Below are 15,913 nucleotides of genomic sequence, written 5' to 3' on the forward strand. Positions count from 1 at the left end.
CGTGGCAGCCAACGGGGAGCGGGAGTGGGCGTGTCCGGGGCGCCCCTGGCGCCGGCGCCGGGGATCCCCGTGCGCCCAGTGCCGTTTCCGCCCGGCCTGGGGAGAAGCCGCCGCTGCTGCTGCCAGGGGGAGGGGCTGGCGCCGCGGCCGCCGCCGAGGGCTTGCTCCCGCCGGCTGCCCAGGAGACGCCGTGGCGCTGAGCCGGGCCTAGTGCCGCGCGGGGGCCCGGGGAACGGGCCGGCCAGGTAGGCGCGGGCGGGCGGGCGGGCGGGGACCGGCCGTGCCTGGCGGCGGGGCTGAGCGGGAGGGAACGCCGGGGCGGGAGGGCGGGCGGCCGCGGGGGGCTCCCGGCGCGGGCCGTGGCCCGGCGCTCCGCCCTGCCCTGCCCTGCCTCGGGGGCCCGGGCGTCAGGGCTCCGCCGTGGTGGTGGGGCAGCGGCCCGGGAGGCCCGGCCCGACCCGACCCGACCCGGCGTGGGGAGGCCCGGCACGGCACGGCGGCGCGGGCCATCATGGCGATCCCGGTGGTGCGCGCCCGCCCGCGGCGGCCGGGCTCGGGCCGGTGGTGGCAGGCCGGTGCGGGGCCGGGCCCGGCCCCCGGGCTTTGTCGGTGGAGGCGAGCGCCGGGGAAGCCCTGCTGTAGGCTGGTCTCCTCCGCTCCTCTTTTTCCCCCCCTTATTGTCCCGGGGGGGGGGTCGGGTCGGGTCGGGGGTCGTTGTCCGTCTCGGGGCAGCCGCCTCCGGGCCGCCGCTGCCTGCCGCTGCCCGCCCCGAGCCGCCGGCCCCTCCGGGCCTCGGGGGAGGCGGCGTTTGACCTGCATTTTCTGCTTTCTCATGGTGCCCGTGCGGCGTCTTCCCCCGTAACCCCCCGCTCCCGGCCCGCCCGGCGCCGGGGGCTGCAGCGCGGATTCTCCTGCGTTTCCTCGTCCGTCACGCGTGGCCGCCGCCGGGTGGGTTCCCGGCCGCCCAGCCCGCGCCCCGGCCCCGCTCCGACCCCCGCCGCCTTCTCTCCGACGGCACCGGCAAGGTCACTGTCGCCCGGCGGCTCGTCCTTGGGTGCCGGTGACCGGAGTTCACCGCCGGGTCGGGCGGGGAAGCGGCGGCGGGCAGGGTCTCGCCGCCCCTGGGGGAAGGGAAGGAGGCGAGGTGCGAGGCCGCGTGTGGCCCTGTGGAAGCGGGGTGTAGCGGGGGGGGGGGGGTGGTGGTGGTTCACAGCCGCTTCTCGGCCCTGTCCCTGCGCTCCTCTGCCCGAAACTAAGATCCCCCGGGTGGGATTCTGGCGGGGGGGGGGGGGGTGCGGGTGTCTGCGGGTGTGTGGAGGGCACGGGGTGCTGCAGGGCTGCGGTGGCTGCTGCGGGCTCTGGCCATGATGTAATGGGAACGTCGAGGGTACGGCCAGGCCAGGGCGGGGGGGGGGGGGAATGCATCTCCTTGTGTGAAGGATGCAGCTGGTTTTCGAAGAACTTGATGTTGGTGTCTGATGGCGTGCCGGTACGTCGTGGATTTCAGACGGTTCCTCCCCATCCTGACTGGGTGTTACTGCCAGAACCTAAACCCAGGAAAGGAATTTCCTATTTCCTCAGTAGAAATAGGAGATTTCCCTTTTCACTTGTATAGGAAATACTAGGATTTTTTTTTTTCTTCTTCTTCTTGTGGTTGACCCAGGAAGTCATCTTGTTGCCAGCCTGCTGGGTTTTTTTGCTCTAAAGGTGCAGGGAGGAGGGTGTTGCTTTGCTCTGGATCCTGTGGGTAAGCGTTGAAGGCAGTGACAGCAGCTGCTGTTGGCTCTGGAGCTCTGGTTGCTATGAGAGAAGCTTCAGTAGACTTGGCTGCTATCTCCAGGGAAGGACAGCAGAGCAGCCTCCATTAGTGTGTGGTGGTGGAGAGATGGCTGGCTCACGTTCAGCACAGGGCTTTACTTTTCGGGCCATCTCTACAGGTCCAAAGCAGAAGCGGGGGTATGTTTTGGTCCGGTGCGACAAAAACCTACAAGGTGGGTTTCATTGCTGCTCTTGAGTTAATGGAATTGCACGAAAGTGTGGGCTGGAAACCCTGAGTTACCCTTTCCAGATATTTTGGTCCGTGTGAAAAGTAGGACAGCAAGCATTGATATGATCTTCCTGTTAAGTGAAGGCTGTAGTCGTGTCTCTTTTGAACTCCAGCCTCCTTTCCAGCCAGTAACAGAGCCAGATGCTTTTCTTATTGTTTGTATGTCTCCTTCCTCCCCTTCCATCGCCTGGGCCCCACTTGCCTTATTGACTGGAATTTCTGCTGTGTGCAGTGGGTGTGTGCAGCAGACACCAGCCTGCTAGTGCTGAGGAGGGATTTTCCATTCACAGACCAGGGAACAGTCAAAATAAAGGCCCGGCTCGACTTTGGGACTGGAAACAGAAAGCAGGGAGAGGAGTTTCCTTCTGCTGCAGAGTAAAATTTATCCTCTCTGCTTCTTATGGGATTGTATGTCAAAATGTATAGAAAATGCTGCTCTGCTGTGGAATAGGGAGGTGAAACTCCTGTGAATAATGGGGAAGATTCCTCTCTTTCAGTTGACTCAAATGCTTGATGAAGGAACAGTTTGCAGGAGGCCATTTTTGACATGACTATGTATTGTGGAATCTGCCAGCTTCTATCCACACTCTGTCTACTTGACTGCAATAGCTTCCTTTTTTTTTTTTTTTTTTTTTTTTTAAAGAAGAATGAGTGCCTTTCTTATCTGCTTAACTAACCATTTGGCACTTTGCGCTGTCTGTATGATATTGTGTTGTTGAGTTGGACCTATCAGCATGTTCCAGTGCATTTGTTAAAGCTGAAACTGTTAGTAGAGGTATGCAATATGGGAAATGGGAATACATTAACGTTAGAAAACAACTGCCATCTTTGTAAGCTGACACCTATAATGGGGAGCCCCTTGCCCTGGCCTGAGTTTCTGAGAACTCAGAATTACTATGAGCTTGAAGCAAAAATTCCAGGACTAGAATAATGTGAGAGAGATTAAAGTATGCCCTTAAATCCGCTTGACTGGCAGCAATCGTGTGGTGGATGCCAAACTCTGGGTAGCTTTTATATTTGAGGATCTGTAGCACCCAAATTGTTTCACAAGGTGGGGTGAGCAACTTCTAACCCACCTAAAATGCATCCATCACTGGGGCTGAATGTGGTATCTGCTGCCTAGCATGGCGTGTCATGGCAACAGTAATGAACTTAGGATTTTGTGAGTATGAAAACTAGCTCCTCAGTTTAATAAAATACAGCAAGTGATCTGCATGGCCCCTTAGTCTTTGTTTACAGTCCCTCTGTATGTTATAATGGGGAATTAGTCCTCTGCCTCGCATCCTGTTGAATAACTGGCACTGCTTTGACAAGGCCCTGGCTTTTCGTTTTACTGTCATATCCCAAGTGACCTGAAAGTAATATTCCTTAGCTAATGTTGTCTGAGATTTCCCCATCCTAAGGTGGGGTGGTGAAATACCACGTACATTTAAATCCCTTTTTAGAAAGAGGACTCAGTAACAGCCAGATCTTATTTTGAAAAGTAATAGGTCAAAGTTGAAAAAACCCATAGGAAAGAGATGGCATTGAACTGGCATCTCAGAACATGCAAAAGTTTATGCTCTTTTTCGAGGGGGGGGAGGGGGAAGTGGCAGGGGAGGAACAACCAACAACCATTGATTTAAATTCTCCAAATATTCCATGAAGTTAAAAAAAAAAAAAAAAAGGCATTTTTAATTCAAACTTCCAGGTGTGAAGCATGCAAGGGAGAACTAAATGTGTGATGTCCCAGCCATGTAATTTATTAGTCTGTCCAGTCTATTCTTTCTCCCATTTTGGTTGATCAGACTTTTATAAACTTGTTTTGAATGATGTGATGAGATAAAAATGTTTCTATCTATTCTGGCAATAGTAATACAAACATAATGAGTGTTCAGAGTTTTGAAAATTCAAAAATCATTGTTCTCATGGCAATATCACTGTATTACAGAAGCACATTTGTGTTCTTAACTCTGGTGCTGCTTGTGTGTGTAACTGAAATCTTGCCAGTGAAATCCTGTGTTATGTGCAGCATATAAGAAGGGTTGCAATAGGCAAAGGTATACAGTAGTATGTATGTATGTGGTAGTACTTGAGTTGGCAGTGTTAAATGTATGCTTAAATGGATGGTTTACGAGATATTAAGTCTCAGTTGCCCCTATGAAACTTAAGCTGCAATTTGATTTTAAAATAAAGACTTTGTTGCATTTTACTTGTCTATTTAGGTTTTTTCTCTTCCAAATTAAAAGAAAAACAGCTATGGATGTTAAAGCTGTTACAGATTCTACAGCCAATCTTTGGCTTCCATAACCAAGTTGTGGCGAGAGTTAGTGCACAGTTAAGTTTGCACTTAAATTGTTAAGAGGCGGTTTCATATAAATCTGGCTTAGCCTAAACTTTTGCTTATTTTGATCATGGAAAAAGCCCCATGCTGTAATGCAGCAAGAGTTCAACATCTTGAAACTGTGGGAGCTGAGATTTTTTTTTTTTTTTCTTTCCACTTTTTCTCTTTTCTTAATTCCTTATTGAAGTTGCTGGGGGTTTCTTGGGTTTTGGTGTTTGTTTTTTTTTTTTTTTCCACAGGATTTGCTATTTTGGTGGCAATTTTCCAATATTCCTGTAGCAAATCAGCCGAGTGGCGGCCCCTGTCCCTGCTGAGCAGGGAGAATGTGCAGTGCTCCTGGCCTCCCTGCTGAGCTCGCGCAGGGGTGGGACTTGCTAAGCTGCTGAAATCGCAGCTAATGCCCACTGAGCATGCTGAGAAACAGTTTTTCAACTGCTCCTAGTTTAAATTTTTTTTTCTTCTATAATTAGTAAAGATGCTCTTTGTCTCAGAGGATGATCTACGCGACAAATCAGGAGATTCTTGTTCATCATCCCCCTTCCCCCCCGCCTGAGCTAGTGGTGAAGTGTTATTTTCCTGAAACAAAAATAGCTAAAGGGATTTTTCCCTCACTTCAACTGATGAGTCTGAACTTGAAAAGCTGTAGCCCAAAAGAAGAAATCTGTGGCAAATAATAGCCTTAATGCTAGTTTTTGTTGCCACAAGCCCTATAGGAGCGTCAATATTGTTGTTTAAATTGTAAATCTGCAACTTTCTGATCCTTAAATCTAATTTAAATGCTTAAACAGTAGAACAAACAAATTATGTTTTAAAATAATAAATTTGGAAAAGAAAAGCTTACTTGGTGAGTTTTATTTTCCTCCTTCCAAACACACACAAACCCCAATTATTTTAATAAGCAATATGGGAAATATTCAGAAAAGTGTACTGATGTGCTCAGACTTCAAGGTGGAAAAATGTGGGAGGACTTGTCAGCAGTTTGAGTGGCAGGCTTTTAGTGAGCAGGAGAAGTAATTTCTTTTGTGGTCAGGAATCTAATAGTCCCACATTCACCAAACATGAAGAAAGACGGGAACGAAGAGAGATGAACATAGAAGAGTGGCATTGAGAAATAGTCAGGAATTTGGCTTTTAGAGTGAAGTTTAGAAGTGATCTGTTGTTTATGCTAAAGTTTAATCCTTATAAACTTGATAACGTAGACAGGTCTTGCATTCCTCCCCAAGGGTCATGGAAGGGCTAAGTTTGGTGAAGGGGAGGTATCCCAAGCAGTCAGATCTATGCAGTTTTCAAGGCAGCAAATTTTTTTTGCTTATTCATCCTGTTCTAAATGAGCCTGGTTATTTTTTTTTCGCTTACAAGCAGCCTTTTGAGACAGAATGTGAGTTTTAAAACCAAAATGCTTAAGCTCTAAAATATTTCAAAGTAATTTCAGAGTAGAAAGGTCATGGTGCTTTTGATGTGTTCATATTTAGAGCGTGATTACAATTGCAATCATACACATTGACAAGAAGATATTGTCTGGATTTGGTAGCTGCTCATTTAGTGACTCAGGCTTATTCCTGTTGTCCTTACCGAGCTCTTACCAGGGTTTTCTTCTGCAGCCTCACTGATTTACAGGACGAAACTTTTTCAGTGACCATGCCAGCAGCCCAGAAAACGGTTTGAAGTTCTGATACTGAGAAGAATCCTCTTGACTTTGAAGTGAGCAGTTTGAAATGCAAGTTGTTGATAGGGAAGGAGTGTGAGACCCCGCCATCAAACTTTTTAACAGAACATGCCTGCTGATGGTGATTCAGTAAAATTAAAAAAAAAAAAAGTCAGGATGCAGCTTGGAGTTTTAGTTTGTCGGTGTCAGATAATGCAGTCTCTTGGTTTTGATAGACTTTGAATCATGAAAATAAGAAGCCAGAGGACTGTTGAAAGTTGTGTTGCATGGAAGTATTTGGATAAGGAAGCCTGTGTAAGACAGCATTGCTTAGTCTGGAGGAGGGAAAGACACAGCTTGCTTCTGGGAGCAGAATACGGGACCTGCAGAGGTGATAGCTGGTAGGAGGATAGGACTGGGAAGACAGACTTCTCATCACAGCTCCTGGTAGTGCAGAGAACAGGAGCAGAGGAGTATTTTTCAGTGTGGCCCTGTTTCCCAGCTCTGCCTCTGCCCAAATTACATCTTCCTGGCAATGCTCTCAGTCGCTCTCTAGGACTGGTACCCCTTCAGGATGCCGGTGTGGAAGCTGCTCCGAAGGAGCAATTCTCAAATGTTTTTATTGGAGAGAGTGAAGAGGTGAGAATGTATCCTGCTTGTAAGCAGGAAGGCATACACTGGGAAAAGTTTGAGAACCAGTGTTTTAGGAAACTGAAGTGCCCTGGGGGTTCACCATTGAGCCCTTAAAATAGTTAGCATGTCTCAACCTGAGTTGCAGTATCAGTTTATAGATACTTAAAGAATATGTGAGTCTTTTGCATTCATGTGGCCTTCAACTAAAGACACTAAAACAAATTATTTCCTGTGTTTTGGTGGCATTAGGTTGCAATAACTTATAATCATGCTGCAAGAATGCTTTCAGTAATGTGGCTGTAGATTAACTTTTGCCACAGCAAAGATCTGGAAGCTTCCTGTATAAATACAGCTAAAGTGAACCTTTGAAGAAAAGATGACTGCTTGATCAAGTTAAGTAGGCTCTGCTTGACTGTAGAGGAGACTGGCTTTCTGATTCAAAGTTCTCTTGCAGTTTCATGAATTTCAAGGACGTTGGGATTCAAGATGGCCTGGAGGTTAATAGGGAACAAGGATACTTGTAGGGTGAAAGTCAGGTTCTGAGTTTGCTGCAAACTCGCTTTGTTGTGCAGTTCTTCTAACATCCACCTCAGGGTTTGCTCGTATATGGAAATTTGCGTGTTAAACCGGAATGGGTGTTTGTGACGTACTGTATATTCTTTGCACAACTTTGTGCAGGTTTCTGGTGCACACTAGCGATATGGTTCCATGGCAGTTCAAGCTGACCTGCCCTGCTGCTGCCATAGTCCTGCTTTCCTTCCCTCTTTTGGCTCTGTTCTGGCACATGCCTGCCCCAGTAGTGAACATTCAGGAAGGCTACCATGACGAAAACAAGTGCATTTCATCTTTGGAAGTAAGAGTTTTCTGCTGACTTCTGCCTGAACTGTTCGACTGTGGGGTCAGGTTAGCACCAGTGCAGAAAGGGATGGGGAGGCTGCACTGAAGCTGTGCCAATTGAAGTCAGCTTGAAACTATTGCAGAACTGCACCCTGCGAGTGAGGTTACTCCGGGTGAAGTTACACGAGACAGCTGAGTACATCCAACAGCTCTGCTGCTGAATGGGGGAAGTTTTGCTCCCCCTTCCTCTCCCACGCAATGGGGAGTTCTGCCTTTTCTGTTTGCCAGCTCTGGTTCTTGCTGGATCCCTTTTCTGAACTCCTTCAGCTTGCGAACCCAGCAGAAAGCTATGTTGGGGTTATTTTATGTTTTGGTTTTTGCTGGATTTTTTTTTTGTGCCAAGATAGTGAACTGAATTGGCTCACCAAGAGATTTGACAAGCATCCAGAGCCCTCACAAAATAAATAGGGGAGAGCATATGGGTGGAAGCGCAGAGGATGTGGTGGGGACCAGAGAAGGGGAGGAGGGTCTCCGCCTTTCAGTGGCAGCATACAGTGTGGCCAGCTCAGGCTGTCCCCTGTAACTTCACGCTCCTTTTAAAGGAGAGGGCTCACCACACAGTGGATGATAGCTTATGTGGGTTTGTGCCCTTCGTCGCTGTGCATGGAGCATTTTTAAATGCTTCTTTAAACGAGCATTTAATTTTCTGCTTGAAAATTGGCAATGTACTCTTTCCTTCGTTTGCTTGGAAAGCTGGTCAGAGCTGGTGAGTTTTAATGTAGGCTTGATCTGTGATGGTGGAATGGTTTATACACATGGTGCTTAGCTGTTTCAAAATAGCAAATTCTTGTAGGTATATTTTTGCAGAAAGTAAATACAGCAGAGAGCTGAAGTGCTGTCTCATTTTGGAAGATGGCAAAATGTTAAATAGTATACAGTTATTACAAATCTGTATGAATAAATGTACCACACAATATTCCTTATCTTTTCTTTTAACCTGGTAATTAGAAAGTCTTTATTTTGCATTTACTTGCCAGTCGTTATGACTTGTGAGATATCCAGGCATGCAGAAAATTATGAACTACTGAGGATACATTGTCAATCAAATTATAAAAAATATAGTCATAAAAAACCCATAACATGAATTCCATCTAGCTTTGCTGAAAATGTAGAGACATGAGTGCAACTGGAACAACGCAAAAATTAAATTCAGGCAAGGCCAGCTGCAGCAGAAATTTGAATCCTATTTCTTTAATATGGAAAACTTGGTTATAACAGCATGTATTTGAAATTGAGCAGTTGTCTGTGGACTGCAAATCCCAGTGTGTACTGCTCTGTCTGCTTACTGTGAGCTGAGGCTTTTAGTTTCGTACCTGGTTGAGACTATTTGGTCTAGTAGAACTTCAGGCGGCATTTTGGCTATCTGAGTTTGAATAAAGTTATTTAAACGTTAGCATGTCATGACATTTTCAAATGCATATTGCTGTGCAAAAAATTCATGCTGGGCGTGAGCAGTATGTCTCATAAGCAAGAAATCTCATCTGTTGTGAGGATAATCTTTTATTTAACTAAAATCTTCACAAACAGCCCCTAATCAATCATGTTGCAATAAAGGATCTAAGCAGATTGTATTTGCTGTGTTATGCTTCATGGCCGATAGCAGTTGTTCTGACTTTGCAGTGTGGTAGCTGAATACCTAGGTGAGCAGTAGGGTGACACATGTCGGTAGAGTTCCCGCATACTTCATCTGAACGGTTGTGTGCACTCCCCGCCCATGCCTCCAGATAAGTACCCAGGGTTGGGACACATCCTTTATCTGACAGTGGCCAGGCAGAAGGTGGAAAGTCTTACCAAGTAATAGATGTTGTATTTCGGGGTATGCCATCCCAAACCTATCTCTTTAGATAAGTGTCTTGTCAGGAGCAAGATCTCTGCTGAGGTTAAAACTACGACTTGTGAGATATGTAAAGGAAATACCTTAATGTGGCCCCACGAGGGTCCTGTTCGGAGAGGCTGTTCTTGGGTGCTCTGCCAGAGGTGGGAGGCACTTGGATGCCAAAGTCCCAAGCTGATGGCGTCCTTTACACACTTGTGGAAATCGCTGTTAGTGCTTCTAGAAGAGCGGTGCTTGTTACCTTTCCAGCTTAGCTCCTGAAACACTGGAGGCATGGTGTGGGTCAGTTGGAGAAATTCAAGAAGCCGAACGCAGAAGCGCTTGCATCTTGCAGCACAAGTCCACCATTTGGTGGATTCTCTTTGGCCACTTTGGGTTCAGAGTGTCCTTTAGGAAAAGTTCAGATGCAGAATTTGTAAGAATATGAAAAATTCACAAACTCAGAAAAGACTTTCCCCGCAAGCTGCCAGAGAACGTAAAAATGAAATTAATGTCACAGTTCCTATTTCCTGCTCTTGTATTTCTAAGTCTTACATACACAGATAGAAGTAATAAATTAATAAAGAATAAAGTGTTAGCATATTCTAAAAGTGAGACTATACATTGAAACCTGCAGTCGTTAGTTAGGCCTTTCTTGGGTGCAGCTTGGGACTGTCAGCTTGAAACTGGTCAGCAGAAGTTGGATGAATCACACATGGAGAAGAGGGACCTTGAAGGAGCAGGGAAAATGAAATGGCATGTCCAAATGTTGATATAACTTCTATGGTTTTTCCAGAACTGTATGAAAAGGTAACCAGGATCTTTTTGGAGAAATCCTTTGACTGAAAATTCCTTATTTTTTTTTTAAAACCGTGTCATACAGTGGAGATGGATGGGGGCGATTTAGGAGCAGGCTGTTCTTGTGAGCAAAGTTTGTAGCTTTCTGTTGCTCTTCCAGTGTCAGAGTTTAAGGCGTCACTCCTTTTTCTCAGCGATAGTGAAGTAGGCTGCTCCCATGAGAGTCACCGTGTTGGGGTAACATTTGCAAGGAATTCTGAAATTTTCAGTTTTACATGAAGAGAAAGTTGTGAGGGAGGAAATAAATGGCCTTGACACATCATTTTTCAAATATGGAAACTTTTCAGCATTTTGTAAAACAAAATTACCTAAGTTGTTAAGAAAGATGGTTGTTACTGAAATGGCATGTAGGTTTAAAATGTAAATATTCATCTTGAACAATGGGACTTGCTATGGAGTTCTTTTAGTATTGAGAAGGTGTAATTTAGCTCAGGTTAAAATCTCTCCAGTTAAAGTGATCATCCCTGCTTTTTGGGAGGCTGCTGCTTCTCACCCGGGATGCGTGCCTGGGTCCTTAGCCTGTACTGACTGTGAATGAAACAAGTGAAATGGCCACAGTGATTTAAATTTTTTTGGGGTGTTTTTTTTTTCCACCCAGAAGTTCAAGATGCAATTCTGCCAAGGCAGATTGTCCCCAGTCCTGTTCTGGTTAGATCTATTGATTTAGCTCTAGCTTTCAAGTGTAGAAACACTGTGTGACATGTCAGAGGTAGGATTCTGGTTTTACTCATAGGAAAATTAAGGCACAAAAAAGGGATTAGCTTGCATAGGACATCTTATAGGCAGTGTGGAGGTAAAACATGGAAATTTTTTTGACTCCTTGTCTAGTGGTGCAAATTGCTTCTCTTGGACTTTTTTAGGTAGCTGTCTCGCCCATGCTAGTCCTCACCTCTGCGCACATGTCCATGTTCTGTAGTGCTGTGTTGCTTCTGTATATGCCTTTGGCTTCTTTCAGTAAAGCAATCAGTGGTTTTAATACTGATGTTAAAAGGTGTGATGGGGAGTACGTTATGTAGTGGATACAGGTGAAAAATCTCCCGTGTGAGTTGTTGATGGGGGAGTGTGATGGTATGAGCCACGGTATTTTTCCTGCTTGTTTTCACTAGCGTTGTAATGCTACATGTTGCTCCTGATTTGTAGCCACGAGGACTGATAAACTATGTGAAGGGGCCTTCAGAGTATCTTGGCAAACTGTGTTTGGATGCTTAGTGCACACGAAAGTCTATCATCTGCATTATTCAGGAAGATAATTCCTGTCTGCTGTTTTCCTCCTGTGTTGAGATCATTCTGCTGTCCAACTGACCCAGCTGATGTCTTGCTAGTTCTCAGTTTTTCCATAATGACAAAGTTAAATTCGCCCTGTGATGACTGATGCATGTGAAATTCCTCTCGGTTAAAGCACATTGCCCTGAATATTTTCTGGCTGTTTTTTTACTTGGGAGAATTCAGTGTCTTGTGTTTGAAAGGGAAAGGAGAAGGATGCAGATTAGGAAATGCTGTTGTTTAAGGTACAGGGAGGAGCACGTAGCTTGCTTCTAGAACATAATCTGTCCAGCTGTGACTTAGTCATCTTCAGTCTTATATAAAATGCGTCCAATCTAAATAGTTGAGCATCTCCCTCCTGAATGCGGCAAACCAGCATCTTTTATGCTTATGCGAAGCTGTAACAGGCGCAAGCCATCTTCCTAGGAGTGCCTTCATACTTGTGAACCTGTAGCATCCATCATGCTGTCAAGCCTCATTTACTCATGTGATGGGATTTTTTTTTTTTTATATTCTGTTCCACAATTTTTCCAAGTTTAAAGAGGTTCCTTGCTGTTGGCAGGGAATACAGCACTGATAATCCTGGACAGGAGAGCAGAGAACGTAATGTGAGAACAAGATTGACTCTCCTGAGTCAGACTGAAGGTTTTGTTCATCTCTGGCAGGGCCAAAAATTGATGTTTAGGGAAAAATGTAAGGTGAGAGGATCACAGGACCTTGGCTAACATCTCTAATTTCAGTGTAGTAGTTCATGCTGTTACATTAAATCCAGCCTACTCTTAGTTGCTTTGATTTCACATAGCTATTCTTCAAGGAAAGGGAGATAACTTGACTACTATGACATGCTTTTGTATGGATAAATTTATGTCCATGTTATTCCTTTGTTTATATAATTACAGGGTTTTTGGAGGGGTGAGGGAGATGCTTGTTAGTGACTGAAGCAAGAACTGGTAAGCTTTGTAGGAACCGGCCTGTGCGAGTTGAAAGATATTCTGTGCTAGTTAAGGGATGATGGACATCCTTATTTAGGTAGTCAAGGAAACAGATGCTGTGAGGGTGTTGTTAAATAAGTGTATTGATAAAGATAGGTGCTGATAAATCTCACCACTGGACGTGGAAGATAACATTTAAAATTATATCACTAATACATGTTTCAGGAAACTCGGGAAGGAAACATCTTAAATCACCTATATATGCAGCAGAAGAACAGTCTCCTTTGGAGGGGTAGTTAGAGCTGGAGCTTCGCTTGGGTAGTTTGAAGCATTCTTCAAAGGCTTCTGAGAAAGTGTTTGATGTAGTTTTAGTTTTAAAAAAAGTTCTACACTTTTCATAAGAACTACAAATGTACTGTGCTCACTGTGAAGACATTATGGCTTGGGTTGATGCTGCCTGGGGACCTCTAGGCTGCAGTCTGTTGCATTATTTTAAATTCCCCCCAAAGAGTTGTGGTAAATCCATACACTGTTTTTTAGGCTGTGCTTGACAAACATGGTCTAGCTTGTTCGTAAGCTGCAATGCCAAGTGTAGAAATGACTAGGTGAGATTTTTCCAGTCTTTGTTAGGTGGAAAGTCAGATCATCAGAAGGTTATTTTTGGCCTTAAAATGCATAGTTACACAAACACTTAGTGGCCCTGGAGAAGAAATAAGCAATGCCCTGAGCAACCTGATCCAAGTTGGTGCTGCTTTGGAGAGAGGAGGGGGTTTCAGTCAGTTAACCCTCAGTGGTCCCTTCCAGCCTGGATTGTTCTGTGGAAGTTGGACTGGGTGTAGGAGGTGTGGGGGGCATGCCTGTTTAGGGTGGAGCGGGCAGGAGTTAGGAGGAAGAAGGCAGGGTGCTCTGACACCAGAAATGGTTGTGCTGGAGAAAGTGCATTAACAGTGGAGATCTAAAATATCTGGAATTGTAACTTGGAAAGGACACACCTAGCTTTATGGAAGGTTGTGAGATGAAATCAGCTTTTAATTTACTGCTCTTTAGAATCTTTTAATCTGGATAGCATAAAATATTTGCTAAAGCTTCTGTCAGAGAGACAGTAGTGGGATAATAAAGTATGTTTAGGGAGCTCTGAATTGTTTTGCCATGTTTCAACAAAAGATATGAATCCATCCAGTTGGAAGGTGATGCATTTGTTAGCAAAACTGCAAACCCACCTATAAATTGTGAAACAGCATTTTGGAAAGCAGTAGCTCAAAGGGCTTTAAGGTTTTTACAGCTAGTTGCCTCTATGTCGTACTTGGGCCAGTATTTTATTTAGAAGGGTTAATGTGATTCTTGGGCATATTGAGGAGAAAAAAAAAGTTGGGGAAAAGAATGTGAAGCAAAAGTAATCTTATAAACACAGCAATGTTGAGACTGATACTGGAATTGAATTTTGGTTTCCATGCTTCAAGAAGAATGCCAGTGTATTTGGAGAGAATTCAAAGGACAGCTGCAGAAATGATCCAGGGACTGGAAAATAAGCCTCATGATGTGAGGCTTAAAGGAGCTCAACTTACTCAGCTTATTGAAAAGACAATTGAGAGAGGACTTGATCTTTCTCTAAAAGGACTTGTGAGATTTGCTGACAAAGGCATAGCAATATCAACTGAGGTTAGACAAATTCAATCTTCAAGTACAGTTTCTTAGCAATGATAATAATTAAACATTGGAATGGTTTACAGGGAAGGGGAAAGGAGCAAACATTCATCTTGGTCTTCTAAAACAGGCCCAACTTTTCTTTCCAGTGAAAATATATTGTGATTTTTTTTTTTTTTTAAGATTATAATAATCCTTTCCTGACGCTGGAGTTTAAGAATCTTTAAAGGTTTCGTACCATGATCACTTGGCACAAGTTCAGATACATGCACTTGCAGGCAAAGCCAACATCATGAAATTAAGGAATTTAGAGGAGAAATAGTTAACCTGCTACTAGAATACTGCCTTGCATAAGACACACAAGATGTGAAGGGAACTCTGAAATTTAATGCTTTGTGGCTTGCATCGTTGGAACTCAGTTCTTTCCCATACTGCGTTGCTTCAGATGTTTAAGATATGGTTAAGGCTTTCGGAAAGCCTCTACAGAGAAGCCCTGATGTAACTGTGTACACTCACTGTATTCAGATGAGCATTTCTGAATTCCAGTTGACCGCAGCAGAAGTCCCTAAATCTTTTTCATCCTTTTTTTAGAAACAGTATTAAAAAAATTGCACAATGGCAATATGATTACAGTTCCTCTGAGAGGCAAAGTAAGCACAAGCTCTCCTGGTAGGTTTCATTTTTAAATTAATGTAGGATATTCTCTGTCTCTCAAGTTAACTGGACTTAGTTGGAAAGTTTATTCGTGTTTGAAACAGTATTAAATAATTGTCAGAAGCAGTATTCTAATGGCACTTCTTTGCTGGTTTTCGTGCCATCCAAATGAGAGTACTTCAGCAGTTCTGTTCCTCCCTCACTTTGTAAATTAACCTGGGGATCTGAGTGACTCAGTTTGGTAATGGCTCCCGGTCGTGCTTCTACTTTTTATTTGCGTTTGTCCATTCTATCACTCCCTCGATGGCTGCTGAGTTTCTGTATTTCCATAGATTACTTTGTTCCAGATGCCTTTGCAGACATGCAGAACTCTTAAATTCTCTTCTGGTAGCTTTCAAACTCTGCTGCTTTGTGCAGGTGCAGGTAGAGCTCTCCTGGTTGTCCTGCCTGTGTGCGTGCTTGTCCTTGTCTGCGCAGAGGAGGACATGGAGCTACCTGGGCTGCTCTCACCTCTTCTCCTGCATGGCTGCATTCCTGCCTCTCCTCTCCTCCTCCAGCTCTGGCCAGGGAGGAGCCCCATTGCTCTCATCTCTGCATCTGTGCAGTAAGGAAATGCTTCTGTGTCCTAAGGAAGAAGAGACAGCTCAAAACTCTGTAGCTTTTTGAATGTTGAGCCTATTGATTTGTCACATAAATTGAGGTATTTCTGAGGTGGGAAAGAGGTTGTCTAGCAACTGCAAGTTTCCTTGCTTAGGGCTAAAGGGATGCCAAACTGCAGAAATGTGTTGGGGCACTACACAGTGTAAAGCAAAGGCTTCCAGCTTTGAGATCTAGTGCAGCAATCCCTGCTACTCACCTTGTCCAGACAGCCCTATCTGTCTTAACCTGCAGAAGCGACTCGCAGAAAGTGCTACGCACAAAAGAGGTTGTGATGGCTTAGCAGTAAAGAAATCTTCCCCCTTCCTTGCCTTCCCTCTCTGCTGTGTCGTCATCCCCCTCTCCCCAGCATCGAGAGGCTGATGGAGATGACCTGCCAGTGGAGGGTTGTCAGGCTCTTCAGCAGGTGCAACCTCTTCGTTTCATTGTGTGGTTCATACCTGTGCGAAGTTGCATTTGTGATAATCATGAAAATGTCCTCAATATAATACTCTGCTCATAATTCAACATTCAAAAAAGCCAGCAGTTGTGGTAGCAGATAGCATTT

General features: G+C 45.1%; 1 protein-coding gene across 2 annotated transcripts in view; it reads left to right on the top strand.

Annotated features, from left to right (window-relative positions):
- Positions 1-63: 63 nt before the first annotated feature.
- Positions 64-15,913, top strand: part of SETD5 (SET domain containing 5) — a 70,307-nt gene continuing 54,457 nt past the window's right edge. For both annotated transcript variants that reach the window (XM_030043306.2, XM_041118629.1), the window contains exon 1: positions 64-245. The gene's annotated coding sequence lies outside the window, so the exon portion shown is untranslated. The remainder of the gene's footprint in view (positions 246-15,913) is intronic.

The sequence above is a fragment of the Aquila chrysaetos genome, chromosome 20, assembly GCF_900496995.4.
Source record: "Aquila chrysaetos chrysaetos chromosome 20, bAquChr1.4, whole genome shotgun sequence".
Lineage (NCBI taxonomy): Eukaryota > Metazoa > Chordata > Aves > Accipitriformes > Accipitridae > Aquila > Aquila chrysaetos.